Raw genomic sequence first — 18,423 nt, forward strand, 5'->3', positions numbered from 1 at the left:
CCCAATGCAAGGGGGCCTGGGTTCAATCCCTGATCAGGGAACTAGATCCCACATGCGGCAACTAAGACCAGAGCAGCCAAAATAAATAAATACAAATTAAAAATAAAAAAATGTGAGGCACAGAATAAACACCTGGTCCAGTAGCCCCACCCCTGGGTACAGGCCCAAACGGAGCGAAAGCAGGGCTCTGATGGGTATTTGCTGCACCCCACTGCACAGCAAGGTTAAACACAACTATTTCAAGGTAGAAAGAGCCCACATGTCCCTCGATGGATGAATGGATAAGTGAAATGTTGTCCAATTGTACAATGGAATACTACTCAGCCTCGAATAAGGTGGACGTTGACACAGGCTATGATGTGGATGGACCTGGAGGACATGACACTCAGTGAATGAAGCTGGACGCAGAGGGACGGATCCCACCTGAGGCCACCTGTGTCGTGCAGGTGCAGTCAAATCCGTAGAGACAGGGGGTGGGATGGTGGGGGCCAGGGGCAAGGTGGGGGCAGGGGCAGTCAGTGGCTCGTGAGGACAGAGTTTCGATTTGGGATGAGAAAAAAGTACTGAAAACAGACAGTGATGACGGAGACACAAACGTGTGAATGTGCGCTGCAAAATTGTACGCCTGAAAGTGGATCAACAGGCTCTCGGCCTTAGTGGCGCCTTCTGAGAAACCTCCCCACCACGAGAGTGAGGTGGCGAGAGAAGAGAACCACAGGCTGAAGCACAAAATAAGAAAGATGAGGTGGGACTCCCCTGGTAGTCCGGCCGTTAAGACTTCGCCTTCCAATGCACGGGGTGTGGATTCGATGCCTGGTTGGAGAGCTAAAATCCCACCCTCCTTGCGGCCAAAAAACTGAAACATTAAATAGGAGCAGTATGTAACAAATTCAATAAAGACTTTAAAAATGGTCCCCACATTAAAAAAAAAAATACTTAAAATAAAAGATGAGGAAGAGGTCCAAGCCAACTTGTTGCCCCATGGGAGCAGAAACAAGGGAAGCCAGAGACTAGAAACCCTGGAACAAATTGTTGGACAGCAGGCCTCCTGTCTAAACTTATCTCAGTGGATCTAGAATATTTACAGCCGTTCTTATCGCTTCAACCACCTTTGAGAGACTGACCTTGCTCATATCAACATGGTCCCTTTTGGTCCTTTGCCCTGGACCTGCGACATTCTGAACTTCTTCTGTTCTCAGTTGTGGCTGAATGTAACACATGTACAATAGATCATTTCTTTCGCTGTCTTAGCTGAAAAAAAAAGCGGATAAAATAACATCCAAAGTAGCTGTTGAGAGCCATGACTGTGGGACTTGTGGTACTGGTCTTACTGTCTTCCCCACCAAATGTAGGTAGTTGAGAAGAGCATCAGAGATGTTCAATAAACAGTGCTGAAAAGACTGGGGGGAAAAGGAATCTTCAGGATCTGGCCGGCTGGTCATGCCTGCCTGCACAGAGCTCATCTAAGGGAGAGGCAGCTGGCCGGCCTTGGGGCTGTGAGCCACTTTGCTTAGCCCGGTCCACTCCCTGCCTGCACGAAGCCAGCAGATCGAGGACTCATTGCTGGCCCCAGAGCCCTGGCCCTGTGGTTCCACTCTGCCTGTGATGGGCAAGGCAGGACAGGCTCTGGGTGACCAAGTTTCAGCTGCTGGCAGTGGGCCTTTGAACCCCACAGCAGGTTCAAAGGGGATTGAAGGACTCTGAAAGGTGAAGAAGCGGGTTTATAATTAGCGCCCAGCCATTGGAGGGCAACTCTGCCTGGGCCGCCTTCCACGGCAGAGTCAGATACAGCCCCGAAGCTGACCCACTGCCCCCTCGGCTGCAGTAGCTGGAATGTCCAGGCAGCCACACTTGTGCCTGAGCGGTCTTGGTAGGCGGCGCGTCCATCCCGCGGAATGGGGTTTGGGAGACGGGCTTCTGGGTTGGGAGAGAGACGGCGCAGGTGCTGGATTCAGATCCACTGTTCAAACACAACCTCGGCCATGTCTGTGGTCTCATGACTGGCCATGAGAGCCCAGGATCAGCTCTGCCTCCCCCTCCCAGCCTCGATCTTCCCATCTGTCAAATGGGCTCCCACAGTGACCCTCCAGATCCACTGAGGAGACACAGATGGTGACCGGGCTATAAAAAGAGCTGCACAGCCACGAGTGGGTGGAGGAGAGGGCCAGGCATTGTGCTTTTCAGTCAGATCTGGGAGACCCACCAAGAACAGAGTGAGCCTCCCCAGGGAGCTTGCTATGCGGTGCTCTCCTCTAATGGGCTCAACGGTGAGGAGTGAAAGGAGAATTTCATGGGGCAACACACAGTATTGATAACAATGCAGGAATTCCTGGGAAACTATATGCATTAGGCAGGCTATTCATTCATTCATCTACTGATCCATCTCTCCATCTATCCAAAAACCCACCCATCCATCCACTTATCTGCCTGTCATCCATTCACCTTTCCATCCATCCATCTATCCATCCATCCATCAATTTATCTACCTGTCATCCATCCATCTCTCCATGCATCTATCTATCCATCCACCCATCCATCCTCCATTAATCTACCTATTCATCCATTCATCTTTCCATCCATCTATCCATCCACCCATCCATTTATCTACCTATTCACCCATTCATCTCTCTATCCATCCATCCATTCATTTATCTACCTATCCATCCACTCATTTCTCCATCCACCCAAACATCCATCCATCCGTCTATCCACTCAATTACCATCCATCCATTGAGTTTACAGTAGCCAAATGTCAGGCCCTTTACACAGGTAAAACAGCTTGTGCTTGTCTATCAGTAGCTTCCAGCCTCATGGGGGACAGAGGCACTGCTCTAAAGGAGTGGGTTAGGAGCAGTGGCCTGGAGAAATTCGGGGAATGTGGAGCAGCTCCAGTTAGGACCATGGGACACCATCACTCTGGACCCCTTTGTCGAGAGCCGGTGCCTTGTGGCTAGTCAGCCAGCATCTAGATGATTCTGTGAGAATCAGAACTTGCCAACTTCCTTATGCCCCTTTGGAGCCACCCTGGGACATGGCGAGGTGAAGACTGAAGGCCTGGGAGCATGGAGGTGAGATACGGGGACCAGGAAGGACTGGCTTCATGGCGAGGGCTGTTTAGGACCGCAGGCCTTGGGGTTGGGCCAGCCTTAGTCTCCATCGAGGCCCACCCACTCAGGTGCCTTGACTGATGCTCCACTGATGGGCTCTGGGGCTGGGTATGGCTCTCTGTCCTCGCTAAGCCTCAGCTTCCTCCTCTGTGAAATGGGGACAACAATGATACCACATCACAGGGCTGTCTTGAAGATTCAGTGCAACTTAGGAACGGAGGCTGGTGCTTGGCACACAGCTGGCAGGGGTTCTGATGTCAGCCGTGATGTTATCACCCGACTGTGGCCCGAGGCGGAGATCGTCATGGTGAGAATGATTAAAATCTCCCCCTCACTGAGCACTGACTCAAGGCCAGACGATTCCAGGCAATTCACGTGTTCTCCAAACTCACTCCGTCTGATACCTCAGGTTGTCTGCAAACAAGCCTGGGAGACAGGGGCTCGGTCTCCACCACTCAGTGAGGAAACGGCCCTCAGAGTGGATATGGAACACAGGCAAGGTGGCAGAGCTGGCCAGACTGGACCTGGGGCTTCTGCCCAGGCAGTGGGCTCTAGAGCCTGTAGCCTCCTCCGCAGAGAACCCCTTACCAGGTCAGCCTGCCTCAACCAAGTGAGGCGGACCTCCCCGTTCTCCAAGGAGGGTGGGGCCGCCCCTGGAGCCCCTGGAGGATACTGGCAGAATATGCGAAGGGGGGGAGGCTGGCAGGGAAACCTGCCCCACCTGTTTGATTCTTAGGACTGGGTTCCTTTTTCTTTACAAGACATTAAAGAATGACTTGAGTTCTCTTGGGCCTTGAGTTCTCTTGGGCCTGGGGGCTTATACTACTAACCCACAGGATCCCCAAGGACAGGCAGGACACCAAGGAGTGGGCACAATGGCGCGTCCACTATGGAGAACCATCTGGCCATTCTCTGCAGTGTTAGAGTTACCTGTGACCCAGCAATTCTGCTCCTAGGTAGGTGCCCAAAGAAACTGAGACCGTAGGTTCACACGAAAACCTGGACACACAATAGTCAAAGGATGGAATTAACCCAATGTCTATCAGCTGATGTGGAGAAAGAAAATGTGCTATAGCCATACAATGAAATAGTATTTGCCCATGAAATGGAATGATGTTCGGATAAATGCTATTAATACAATGTGAATGAATCCTGAAGACATTACTCTAAGAGAAGGAAGCCAGACACAAAAGCCCCCTTAGAATCCTGTTTATGTGAAATGCTCAGAACCTGCAAGCCCGTGGAGACAGAAAGCAGGCGGATGGTTGCCAGGGGCTGGAGGGAGCCTGGAAATGAGTGTGGGTCTTCTTTGGGGTGACGAGAACATTTTGACACTGATGCGGTGATGGCCGCACAACACGCTACAAACCCATTGAATCATACACCTTAAATGGGTGAATCAGTAAATCGGTACATTTGATCGTAACAGCCAGGGCTGCAAGTCTTTCTATGAGAGTGGGACTGATGGGCCTCCCACGCTCTGGGCGCAATAGGAGGACAGGGGGTGGGGGCTGGGTCATCCCTCCAGCGGTGGCCAAGGGCACCCCTGGCTGTAGTACCACTGCCCACCAGCAGGTGGCAGTGACCTCAGCGACAAGCCCGAGGTGGGCCCAGCTGACCGAGGACCCCAGGGGCTTCCTCCCGCCCATGTGCCTCGGTCCCTGCCGGCTCGCACCCTGGGTCAGGCGGTCGGGGAGGAGTCCGTCATGAGTTCAGGACTGACTACACCTGAGAGAATGGGACCACGCCCGCCACCCCGACTCACCTGCCCAGGACGACACTTGGAGGGCAGAGGGCCCTCCCCCAGGCACAAGGGCCAGGCAAGGCAGGGAGCAAGCAGCGGACTGCGCCTTGGGTGAGGTGTGCCTCCAGCACCTACTGTTGCTGAAGGGATGGGAGATAGTGAGCTCCTCCCCCTGCTGAGAAGGTGTTTATCTGTCTAAGATGATGGTGATGATGGGTGGTGGCGATGACGGTCGGGGGTGGGGAGGAAGAGGAAGAAGAGACGCGTGTATTGGGCACCTGCTCCCATCACTTTGATCTGCATCTCAGCTCTGAGCTGGGTTCTAATTCTCTCCATGTGACGGATGAGGAGCCGAGGCTCAGAGAAGGGAGGCTACCTGCCCAAGGTCACACAGTTTCACAGCTTCCAAGGGTTGGAGCTCCCATTCAAATCCAACCATCTGGATCCAGAACCAAGCTTAGGTTCAGTCAGTTCAATCGCTCAGTTGTGTCCGACTCTGCGACCCCATGGACTGCAGCACACCAGGCTTCCCTGTCCATCATCAACTCCCAGAGCTTGCTCAAACTCATGTCCATCGAGTCGGTGATGCCATCCAACCATCTCATCCTCTGTCATCCTCTTCTCCTTTGGCTCATGTCATCTTAAAAATGGCTCAATTTCACACTTTTGTCTTCAGGGCCTTGATTTAAACCAGTGGTTCTCACAATGTGACCTGTTTCTCCTGACCTGGGGTTTGGCTAAAAATGCATTCCCAGGAAAAGGACCCAGCAGCCTGGGTGTTAACCAGAACTCAAGGCAATGCTCTAGCATTTGGGAATCCCTGAGTTAGAGGGACATCTCCACGGGTTGCTCACATGTATTAACTTAGCATATAAAATGCTTTGCTATGAGTTGTGTGCTTTCTACTCATCAGTTCAGTTTAGTCGCTCAGCCGTGTCTGACTCTTTATGACCCCACGGACTGCAGCACACCAGACTTTCCTGTCCATCACCAACTTCCGGAGCTTGCTCAAACTCATATCCATAGAGTCAGTGATGCCATCCAACCATCTCATCCTATGTCATCCCTTTCTCCTTCAGCCTTCAGTCTTTCCCAGCATCCGGGTCTTTTCCAATGAGTCAGTTCTTCGCATCAGGTGGCCAAAGTATTGGAGTTTCAGCTTCAGCATCAGTCCTTCCAATGAATATTCAGGACTGATTTCCTTTAGGATTGACTGCTCTGATCTCCTTGCTGTCCAGGGGACTCTCAAGAGTCTTTTCCAACACCACAGTTCAAAAGCATCAATTCTTCTGTGCTCAGCTTTCTTTACAGTCCAACTCTCACATCCATACATGACTACTAGAAAAACCATAGCTTTGACTAGATGGACCTCTGTCGGCGAAGAAATATTTCTGCTTTTAAATATGCTCTCTAGGTTAGTCACAGCTTTTCTTCTGCCCATCAGCACACTGAATTCTCCCAGTGACACTGCTAGGCTGGTTGTTATGCTCCCCATTTTACAGGAGGGGAGACTGAGGCTCAGGGATAAAGCCCCAAGTCTCTAGTGGTGAGGCGTGAACTCAGACAAAGCTGGATCTAAGAGACTGCTATGACTGCTGCCCTGTGGACAGACGATGGCCCTAGAGGATGCGGCTGTCCCCCAACATGCTTTCTCTCTCTCTCTGTAGGCTTGAAGGCAGGTTGAGAGCTGGATAAAGAAGTGCTACCTTTACCCAGGCACATGAGTCTTGAGAAAGTCATGGTCCCTGAAATATGGGCATCATTTTCTAGGGTTGTCTCGAGCTTTCTGCCGGAAGGAGACAGGCAGGAGTGGGAACAGTGATAACAGTTCCCCCATAGCTCACCACACCTAGTCTGGGGCGTCCCAGGCCCCATCAACATCTGATTGGGTCCCTCCAATTCTCACCCCTGCACCCCCACCTTGAGATTGCTTTTGGAACCAAATGGATTTGGATTCATAGCTCATCTTGGCTCCAGTTAACCTTCCCAGGGTATCTGTTTTCCCTCTATGAGTCAGCCTTCAGCTCATCTATGAGGGTCAGAAAAGTCAAGATAAATGTACTTAAAACAAGATAAAGATATATGTCTCTCATGCAAAGGATGGCCAGGGTGATGAGTCTGCTTCACATTCCCTGGGGACACAGCCTCCTTCCATCTTCCTCCTTCATAGTCATCATATGGATTTGACCTCATGATATAAAATAGCTGCCTGGGCTCCAGTCATCACATCCACAGTCCACACAACAGGAACAAAGAAGACAGGCAGGTCCCCAACTTCACAGGACATCTCCCAGAAACCACAGATAAGGTGTTACTTACCTCCCATTGCCCAGAATACTCACTAGGTGTTGTTTACCTTTCACTGGCCAGGCTTCAGCTATATGACCGCTCCAAGTTACAGGGGAAGCTGGGAAATGTAGTCTTTACTCCAGGCAGCATTAGTCTGGCAAAACCCCAAGTTTCTATTTACAAGGAGAAAAGAGACAATGGATATCAGGCGTCTCTGCCTCCTTAGAGTGGACACAAGGATGCCTCTGCCACCTGTGTGCCTTCTGGGCCATCAAGTCCTTTCTCCGGCGGTGGCTTCTTCAAATGTCAGGAGAACAATGTGTGGCCATTGGGTGTCGTCCCTGCTGCAAGAGCAGAGTTAAGATTTATTGCCAGGCCAGCCCGAGGCCACCTGCTGGAGGTCAGAGCCCCTGCCAGCCCCACCCGGAGCCCGGCCCTGGGAGCGTCCCTACTCAGGGCCCAAGGGGCGCTCGAGGGTTTTCCAACAGGACGCTGTGCGGCTGTCGTCAGAGGCCCCTCTCCGGGCAGGGCCAGGGGCTGGTGCCCTCACCTGTCACTCCCACCCTTCCCTGGACTGGGGTGGTCTAGAGGGCTGCCAGTCAGGCCAGAATCTTCCTCAAAATCGCAGCCCCAAGCGAATGGGGAGGCAGGGCAGGGGAGGGGCAGGGAGGGGCTGTCAGCCCCTTGGGGGAGCCCTGTGCTGGTCCCAGGAGCTGATTGTTCATGGATTCTAGAAGTTCTAGCCTCTTCCTGGTGGTGGTGGGTGGGTGGACAGGTGGTAAGTCTCAGTCCCCAGTTCAGCTCCTCCTTGGCCTGAGGCTCTCCGCACCTCCCAGATTGATGCTGGCAAGGCGGGAGCAGGGCAGGGGCCTCGTGTGACCTCTGGACTGCCCCCCTGGGGCCGTGGTGGTGGAAGCCAAGCCGGGACCTGCTCTGGCTCATAGCTGGACGTCGGCTCCAGTCCAGCAGCTTCTTCCTGGCAGAGAGAACAGGGTAGCCCCCCTCTCCTGTGGCCAGAATGCCACCTTGACTCAGGAAGGCTGGGGTGGGCTGGGGGCAGGACGGCCTTGGGCCAAAAGTGGAGGTTCTTGTCCTGCCAGCCCGGCCACCTGCCAGGTGAGAGGCTGGCCCCACTGAGCCCTGGGCATATGGGTTCTCGTGTGGGCCTCATGATTATTCTAAAAGGTAGGTACTGTTATTATCATCCCCATTTTTTCCAGCGAGGAACAGTTCAGAGAGGTGAAGCCTTCCGCCTGAGGTCACCCAGCACTGGCTCTGAGTGGTCAGAGCACAGCACGGGCCTGAGTTGAGATCTGGCTCCACTTCTCACTGCTGCGTGGGTGGGACCGTCATTTTGCCCCTGAGCCTGCTTGTCCCTGTAAAATGAGGATGCCCATGATTGCCCTACTCCTTGTTCAAGAACCTTGTAAGCCAGGCAGTTTGAGACACCCAGGTGAGAAGGTCTGTGGGTCTCTAAGGCGGAGGGTCCCCGAGGTCGCTGGTTCCAGTCCCCCACGTGATGTCCATGCTGTCCCAAGTGGGTTTCTGGAGGGCTGGCCCACCTTGAGAGTCTGGGGTCCTGTAGGAGATGCTGTTGAGGGGGATGAGGCTGGAACTGCAGTCCTGGTCAAAGAGGAGGCGACCCCTTGTCACTGGGAAAAACTCACCCCTGTCTACCCCCGGTCTCACCTGTGTTCCCGCCAGCGTGAACGGAGCTCTGGCCCCAGCGCTGGAGCCGAGGGGTGGCCGTGGCGTGGCCACCCCCAGCAGCAGGTGGTGCTGTCTCCCCGACAGTCAGGAAGGCCCGTGTGGTCCCGTCCACATTCCCCACCTGCACCCCTTTCATTCCTATCGTGGATGCTCACTAACCCCCCTGCGTGCTGGCCTGGCACCGTCCTGGCAAAGAGAGGAAGTAGGGCCAGTCTGGCTCCGGATCTGAGCAGCTGATGCGGTGGAGGCCCCCATAGGATACACGAAGGGTGAATAGCTACTTTCAGACCTGCCATGTCATAGTCATAAAGTCAAGCTCGGAGAGTGATGTGGTGGGGGGACAGGTGACTCTTTGACCAAGAAGATCTGTCTGGGGAGGTGACCTGCAAGCTGAGACCTGAGTGATGGGAAGAAGGGGGCCAGCAAGTGCAAAGGCCCTGGGGTTGGGAGAGCCCTGGCCCAGGCCCTGGGCAGCCAGGCCGGCTGAGGGGCACCCGGAGCGTGGGTGGAGTGGCGGAGGCGGGGGGAGGCAGGGAGGGCAGCTGATGCTGACGCTGGGCTCTGCCTGTTGTTCTGTGTGTGGTCAGGGACTGGGTCTGGGCCTGTGGCTCTGAGGGCAGGGGCAGAGGTCCCTCTGTGCTTGTCGGGGGGTGAGAGGACCTTGCTTTGGCCCACCCTGGCAAAGAGACCCCTGTTACTCCTCAAAGGCGACTGGTGCCATTCCTGCAGCTGCTCACCGACCACCCCCTGACCCCAGCTTCCTGGCCGGGCCCTCCCTGGGTTTTCCCCCAAGCTCAGAAACACCAAGGTCAATATCAGCTCTGCTCCCTGAAGCCTCGGCACCGTCTACCTGAAAAGCCAGCCCCAAGTTCTCTGAAGAGGAAAGCAGGTGAGTACGACTGGGCTGTCGGAGTGCTCGGTGAAGGCCATGCTCACCGTCTCAGGGCCGCTCAGATTTCTGGGGGAACCACAAGGTTTAAAAGGGAGGGGACACCCACAGCACAGACACTCACAGAGCCAGGGTCAGCGCTGGCCTCCGTCAAAGACACAGAAAGGCACAGCGAAACCCATGTCAGTCGGGATTGGCGTATATATACTACCGCATGCAAAACAGCCGGTGGGGACCTGCTGCTCAGCACAGGGAGCTCAGCTCGGTGCTCTGTGATGGCCTGGGGGGGGGGTGGAGTGGGAGGGAAGTCCAGGTGGGAAGGGCTGTATGCGTACATCTGGCTGATTCACTTGTTGTACCGCAGAAACTAGCACAGCATGGCAAAGCAACTATATCCCCAATAAATTTTAAAAAAACAAACTCAAAACTGTCAAAGTTATCAAAACAAGGCAGGTCTGAGAAACTGTCAGGAGAAGAGCCTAAGGCGAGGGGTCAACCAGGTGTGATGAGGGCTCCTGGGGCGGAAAGGGACATTAGGGAGAAGCTAATGAAATCTGCTTAAAGCCTGGACATTAGTTAATAAGTGTGTCAGTATAGGTTCATTAACTGTAACAAGTGTAGCACACAGATGCAAGATGCTAATAATAGGAAGCTTGGGTGTGGGACACGCGGGAACTCTCAGCACTATCTGGGTAACTTTCCTATAAATGCAAAACAACTATACAGGTAAAAGTTATTAACAAATAAACTAAAAATCCAGTTTCATTGCTTGCCTGTCAAATTAGTAAAGACTAGCAGGGTAAAGGTCCTTACAGTCAAAGTTATGGTTTTTCTAAGGATGTTTTTATGGTTTTTTACGTATGGTTCTATGGATATGGTTTTTCTATGGATGTGAGAGTTGGACCATAGAGAAGACTGAGTGCAAAAGAATTGATGCTTTTGAACTGTGGTCCTGGAGAAGGCTCTTGAGAGCCCCTTGGACAGCAAGGAGATCAAACCAGTAAATCCTAAAGGAAACCCACCCTGAATATTCATTGGAAGGACTGATGCTGAAGCTGAAGCTGAAGCTTTGGCCACCTGATGCAAAGAGCCGACTCATTGGAAAAGACCCTGATGCTGGGAAGGATTGAAGGACCTGGCGTGCTGCAAAGAGGGTTGCAAAGAGTTGGACATGACTTAGCTACGGAACAACAAGGGCAGCAAAGCAGGAAAAAACAAAAACTAAACCAACTTACCCAGAGCTGCCGAGGATGTGGTTAAATGGGCAGCTTCTGACATAACTGCAGTCAGAGGACATGGGAACTTTTGAGGACTCTAAAGCTCCAGCCAAAAATTCTTGGCCTGAATCCAGAGTCTGCTTCTGAAGATCACACCTCAAATGCAGGAAAAGAAAAAAACATCCATGCACAAAGATGGTCATCACAGCATTGTTGATAATAGAAAAAAGAAAAAAAATGATGGCAAAGAGGAAAAAAAAACCACCTCAGAAACTATCTAATTTTAGAAATAGAGCAGGATGGTTAAAGTGCTACAGAAGTCAGAAGTTTACAAAGACCACACAGCGATGTGGGACAGTGGGGTACATTCATGAAGTGAAAACAAAGATTTTGTTTGCAGGATGGTTCACACGTTCGTCTGGTTATCCACCAAATAAATATATTTATTGAAGCTTGGCTGTGCTAGGCGGGCCCCTGTGCTTAGGAGGAATGGACCGGGGAGCCGGAGGTTACCCCCTGGGGTGAGGGTGTCAGTCACCACTTGGGGTGAGGGTATCAGTGGACATGATCATGCTGGACCCTGAAGCGGGGGAAGGCCTTTCACCAGCCTACAGAGAAGGGGGGATGTGCTCTCCAGGGGGGATGCAGAGGGGATGGAGTCCCATTGGGTGGGGACCGTGCAGGGAGACAAGACTCAGAGGCACAGCCAAGGTCATTGGATCTTCTCCATCTGGTGTGTGGAGCCGCAGGAGGTAAAGATACAGAGACCACTCCACCCACAAAAGAATGGATAAAGAAGATGTGGCACATATATACACAATGGAATACTATGCAGCCATGAAAAAGAGTGAAGTCTTGCCATTTGCAGCAACATGGATAGACCTAGAGATTATCATACTAAGTGAAGTACATCAGAGAAATACCATATGATATCACTTATATGTGGAATATAAAAAAGTGATAAAAATGATATTGTTTACAAAACAGAAACAGACTCACAGACATAGAAAGCAAATTTATGGTTACCAAAGGCAAAAAGGAAGGAAGGATAAGTTAGGAGTTTGGGATTAATTTATACACACTACTCTATATAAGATAAATAAACAAGGATCTACTACTGTAAAGCACAGGGAACTATATTCAATATCTTGTAATAATATATCTTAGGAAAGAATCGGAAAAAGAATATATATATATATATATATCCAAATTCTTGTGCTGTATACCTGAAATATTGTAAATCAACTATAGTTCAATAAACTCCAGGAGGCGCTAGTGATAAAGAACTTGCCTGTCATTGCAGGAGACAGAAGAGATGCAGTTTCCATCCCTGGGTCAGGAATCTCGTCTGGAGAAGGAAATGGCTACCCACTCCAGCATTCTTGCGTGGAGAATCCCATGGACACAGGAGCCTGGAGGGCTATAGTCCATAGGGTTGCAAGGAGTCAGACATGACTGAAGAGATTTAGCAAGCTCAATAGTTCAATAAAAAATTAAAATTTAAAAAAAAAAAAAAGAGGAGACGACCAGATCAGATTGCTTCCGGAGTCAGGGCCCGGGCTCTGGCCCCGTCACCCCTCCTGCATTGTGGGGGCCCACTCACCGTGACCTGCGCCCTCGGCCGGAGGAAGCGGCCCTCCCCTCAGCACTATCAGGGCCTCCATCTCACGGGCCTGTCTGCTCTCGCATTCCCGGGCGGGGTGATCAAGACGGACGGAGGCTGGGCCCCTTCGGAGGGCACGGTCACTGCTTCTGGCGTGTCCACATCCCCTGCCCCCTGGGACCACAATGGCTCATGAGAAACCAAACGTCCCAGTCTCACTGAGCCCTGGGTCCTGGGGAGCAGAGTCATGCAGTCAGGGGGCCCGGGCTGTGACTGAGGTTGGCAGGACCCCGATTTAGCAGGCCCGGGGCACCTGTGTTACAGTGGAAGCTCCAGGCCCCTCCTTGCAGTGCAGGGTCCTTCCACCCACAAAGGCCCTGGCTGCTCTGAAAGGCGCCGGTGAATAGTCATCAGGGCTCTTATCTCCCTCGCTCTTGCTGAATCCCTACCAGGAGGGCAAGAGGGGACTGAGGCTCAGCAACGCTGAGCGTCACACAGCAAGGGGTTGGCAGAGCAGTGCCCCGCAGAGGTTTCCCGTCGATATGCTTCCATCCCCTTCAGCAACAGTTGCTGGGTTTGTTCCCAAGTTGCTTGGGCCCACTGTGCTTGTCAGGACAGCTGGGAAACTGTGTGTGTGTGTGTGTGTGTGTGTGTGTGTGTGTGTGTGTGTGTGTGTGTGTGTATGTGTGTGTTAGTCACTCAGTCGTGTCTGACCCTTTGCGACAACATGGACTGTAGCCCACCAGGCTCCTCTGTCCATGAGGTTCTCCAGGCAAGAATATTGGAGTGGGTGGCCATTCCCTTCTCCAGGGGTCCTTCCCAACCCAGGGATCGAACCCAGGGCTCCTGCATTGCAGGCAGATTCTTAACCGTCTGGGCCACCAGGGAAGCCTGGCTGGAAAATTTGAGGAGTGTAAAACACACCAATGCAACACAAAGGTGAAAAGGGAGCTGACAGCCCATGAAGACAAGGCTTTGGGAAGACTCAGTGAAGACAACTTCCTCCAAAGTGGTGCTGTCAAATTAGGAGTGGGAGGGGTCCCAGGAGAGGATGAAAATCACCAGTATCCATGATTCTGAACTCGGGTTTCTGGCTTCCCCTGAATCCCGTGGCTAACTTACCTGTGGTTCCTTGTGGCTCCGTCCCCTCTGGTTTGAGCCCCACACCCCACACCCCCAGTGTGCCCTCTTCATCAAGGCTCTGCAAACTCACAGACCGAAGCAGGCCCACCGCCCACTTTGGTAAACGGAGTTTTCCTGGCCTGGGTTTCCCAGGTGGCTTAGTGGTAGAGTCTCCCTGCCAAGGAGGGAGACTTGGGTTCAACCCCTGGATCAGGAAGATCCCCTGGAGAAGGGAATGGCAACCCACTCCAGTATTCCTGCCTGGAGAACCCCATGGATGGAGGAGCCTGGCGGGCTACGGTCCGTGGGGTCACAAAGAGTCGGACACGGCTGAGTGTGCACCACACAGGTCTCAGGCTAGGATCACAGAGCTGAGCGGAGGAACAGAGGCCGTGTGGCCCGTAAAGCTGCTAATTTCCTCCCCGGCTCCTTCTAAAACCATGTGTCCACCCTGCCCTGCGCCGCGGCAGGCAGCTCTCAGAAAGACAGAGGAAGGAGCCTTCCTCCAGGTTCAATGGTCCAACTGCTCCACACTGTGTTTGAGATAAAAATGCCTCTTCTGGGCTCAGGAGACCCCTGGGACCCACCTCCTAGGTCCCTATTCCCCCTGAGTGACTCGAGCCCTCTTTCCTACACTGCGACCTCAAGGTGAAAGCAGGCCCAGGCTGGTCACGGGGTGAGCCGGTCAAGGACGAATTCTCAGGCCTGGCTTGTACCCTTGGGACCGCCCAGGCATGCAGGGAGGAGACAGGCTGCTGGCTCTCAGAGGTTCAGAAGGCCCTGTGGCCTTGCTTTATTTATTTTTTAAAAATTGTTTCTTTCTTTTTATTTATTTGGCTGTGCCAGGTCTTAGTTGCGGCGTGCAGGCTGTTTCGTTGTGGCATGTGGGATCTAGCTCTCTGACCAGGGGTCGAACCAGAGGCTCCTGCATTAGGAGCAAGGGGTCTAAGTCACTGGATCACCAGGCAAGTTCCTTGTAGGTGTGGTTTCATGTGGGTGAAAAGTGAAGCCTTTTCTGCTTTCCCTAAGCTGGAGTCCTTTGACCACCACCCCCCACGTCTCCCAAACCCCCCATCCCGGGAGCACTCACAGAGGCCAGAGGGCCCCCCTTTAATGGAAAGCCAGTGTTCCCCCATCCGTAGCTGCCTGGGGCCTTTTCAAAGCCCCGCTGGTCCCTTTAGCCTCTTGGCATCGCCCCCTGGGCTGTTTGCCCTTCACCCCCACCCCAGAGGGCCCTGAGCCTCACTCCCCAGCCTTGTACTCTGCCTAAATCACCTGCTCCACCCTGATTGCAGCTTCAGGTCAACTGCATGTCTCTTCTTTAGGGACACCTCCCTGACCCCCAGACCAGGTCAGGGCCCCTCGCCCCATCATACCCCATCCGTAGGTCCTTGGATCCCATTTCTAAACCCCCATCCATGGGGGGCTCCTTGCTCAGGGTCTTCTCCCCGTGGAAAGGCATCTCTGAGAGGCGGGGAGGGTGACGGCACCTCTGCCACATCCTTGTGCCTGGAACAGAGCCTGCATCTGCAGGTACTCAGCCAAGGTTTGTTGAATGGCTTCCTGAGCTTCAGCATGAACAAAATACTCCCTGCCCTGCAGGCCTGGTGCCATCACAAGACTGTCTTATCAAGAGTGGGAAGGAGGGTACAGCTGAGACTGCTAAAATACTTAGTAAAACCATTTGAGCCAAAGAAATGGAAGGGACCAGTTTAGTCAATGGCCAGCGTTTGGGTACCAGGTAGTGGGTTGCGCGCCTGAGCCGTTTTGCAATGTGATGTCTTTGGGAGGTGGTGGAGTGAGATCTTTAGTACAATTTGGCATAGCTTCATTTTGTGGGAATTCCTTCCTATTTGTTTCTGTTTCTTTAAGTCTCCTTCATTACGACATGTATCTGACCTTGTTGTTGTACAGTTGCTCAGTCATGTCCGATTCTGCGGCACACCAGGCTTCCCCGTCCTTCACTGTCTCCCAGAGGTTGCTCAAACTCAGGCCCATTGAGTCAGTGATGCTGTCCAACCATCTCATCCTCTGTCCTTGGGATTTCCCAGACAAGAATTCTGCAGTGGGTTCAGTTCAGTTCGGTTCGGTCGTTCAGTCGTGTCCAACTCTTTGCGACCCCATGAACTGCAGCACACCAGGCCTCCCTGTCCATCACCAACTCCCGGAGTCCACCCAAACCCATGTCCATCAACTCGGTGATGCCATCCAACCATCTCATCCTCTGTCGTCCCCTTCTCCTCCTGCCCTCAATCTTTCCCAGCATCAGGGTCTTTTCCAATGAGTCAGCTCTTCGCATGAGGTGGCCAAAGTATTGGAGTTTCAGCTTCAACATCAGTCCTTCCAATGAACACCCAGGACTGATCTCCTTTAGGATGGACTGGTTGGATCTCCTGGCAGTCCAAGGGACTCTCAAGAGTCTTCTCCAACACCACGGCTCAAAAGCATCCATTCTTCTGCTCTCTGCAGTGGGTAGCCATCTCCTATTCCAGGGGATCTCCCCCCTCCCCAGGAATTGAACCTGTGTCTCCTGCGTCTCCTGTATTAGCAGGCAGATTCTTTACCGCTGGGGCTACCTGGGAAGGATGGATGTGATCTTAAGGGGCCAAACACATGCAGGTGAGCGAACTCACTCCTCTGGCAAAGGACACAGAGCAGAAGTGGGGCCCAGGGACCGGAGCCCTCGTTCAGGAACTCGGCCGCAGTGCCGCAGTGCGGGCCTCCCAGGACTCAGGACGCAGACTTTTCTTCCCAGATGCGTGGTCATGGGGTGGCCCTGGGCTGGAGCAGGCTGGGCAGCCGTGGCTGGATCCTAATTCACCCTGGCCTCCTGGCCGCCTCCTTGGCCGACCCTGCGATTTCACAGAGAAAGGCAGAGCGTTTGTGAAACGGAGAAGCCTGAGACATCTCAGAGGGTCCGCCAGATTTTATTTTGGCTTCTGCCCCAGGTTCAGTCAGGCCCTAACTACACATGCCAGCGGCCGGGTGTAACGTGAATGAGCGGCTGGGAAGAAGTCCAGGCCTGCTCTGACCTGGTTCTCGGGGAATGACCTCTTGGCCGGGAGCATCTATTTTAAAGGAGGCTGCCATTTGGTCTTTGCCAAAATAGTTGAAAGAAGACCCCAGAATAGCAGACTGGGTCTGCCCCGGCTTAGAAGTGCATCTCGGGCTTAGAGGCAGGCGCGTGGGATGTCAAGGAGCAGGCGGCAGAGGCCTCTTGTCGTCAGGACCGGGGGCCTGGGGAGGCCTGTGTCGGCCCCGGAAGGGTGAGCATCACCCGCCTAGGGTGGCGGGCAGGCCCCACAGGGGTGATGTCAGAGGCTCGGGAGCAAAGGCGGATGGAGCATCTGTTCCTTTAGGCCTTTCCTCAGATCTTTCCCCTCACTGTTACCCATTTTGCATATGGGAAGGCTGAGTAAGAATCTGCCTAAGGGTCTCACCACCAGAGAAAGGGTTAGAGTCAGACGGCCCTTACAGCCCCGAGAATGGACCGCAGCCACCTCTGCACGCCCTCATCAGTGGCAGCAGTAATATAGCAAAGGTGATGGGGAAATACAGTCTACCTCCCGTTGTTTACTGAGCCTGGAATCCCTCGTCACTCTACCCGGGGGCTAGGTGTATCTGTGTCCCCCTCACCCTCCCCGAACAGGGACCAATGAGCAGTACAGCGTAGGCATCAAGGGTGCAGCCAGCGAGGCTGAAGCTGGAGGGAAAACTGCCTCCAGGATTCAGACGAGCACTGGCTTCCAGACGTCTTTTTTTTCCCCTTTCTTTCTGGTTTCTCTCTCTTTTTAAAAAAAAATAATTTATTTTCTATTGAAGGATAATTGCTTTACAGAATGAATGGGGCAAAGACAGCCTCTTCAATAAATGGTGCTGGGAAAACTGGACAACTACATGTAAAAGAATGAAATTAGAACCCTTCCTAACAGCATACACAAAGATAAACTCAAAATGGATTAAAGACCTAAGTAAGACCAGAAACTACAAAACCCTTCGAGGAAAACATAGGCAGAACACTCGATGACATAAATCAAAGCAAGATCCTCTATGACCCACCTAGAGTAACGGAAATAAAAACAAAAGTAAACAAGTGGGACCTGATGAAACTTAAAAGCTTTTGCACAGCAAAGGAAACTATAAGCAGGGTGGAAAGACAACCCCCAGAATGGGAGAAAATGATAGCAAATGAAACAACCGACAAAGGATTAATTTCCAAAATATTCAAGCAGCTCATACAGCTCAATTCTGGACATTTTTGACTTGGTGAAGCTGTGCTCTGCCTGTTACAACTGTAGCCCCATGTGAAATGGGGCGCGGGTCCTGGCCAGCCCGCCCAAGGCCAGGCCATGATTCTCTAGCTTCCTCGCTCCCAGGCTGGCCGCTGGATCCTTCCCCGGGTCTGGCCCCCATCCTGGGCTCCTCTCCCAGGGCCAAGCACAGAGAGCCCTTGCAGCCAGCACCCCGGCCGGCCGGGGCAGCACTGGGTACAGGGGAGGCGGGTGCACCGCGGGCTCCCCAGGAGAACTGGGGTCCCGGCCTGGAGGCAGCGAGAGCACAAACCAACCACGCGGTGGTCTGGAGGACTCAGTGGGTGGAGGAGCGGAGCTGGTGCAGCTAAGGGGTCAGAGTGAGCCTCCATCTGCCCGGGGCTTCACCTTCAGCATCAGTCCTTCCAATGAATATTCAGGGTTGATTTCCTTTAAGATTGACTGGTTTGATCTCCTTGCTGTCCAAGGGAC

This window comes from Giraffa tippelskirchi, chromosome 10 (genome assembly GCF_054371585.1).
Source record: "Giraffa tippelskirchi isolate mGirTip1 chromosome 10, T2T-mGirTip1v1.2.pri, whole genome shotgun sequence".
Classification (NCBI taxonomy): domain Eukaryota; kingdom Metazoa; phylum Chordata; class Mammalia; order Artiodactyla; family Giraffidae; genus Giraffa; species Giraffa tippelskirchi.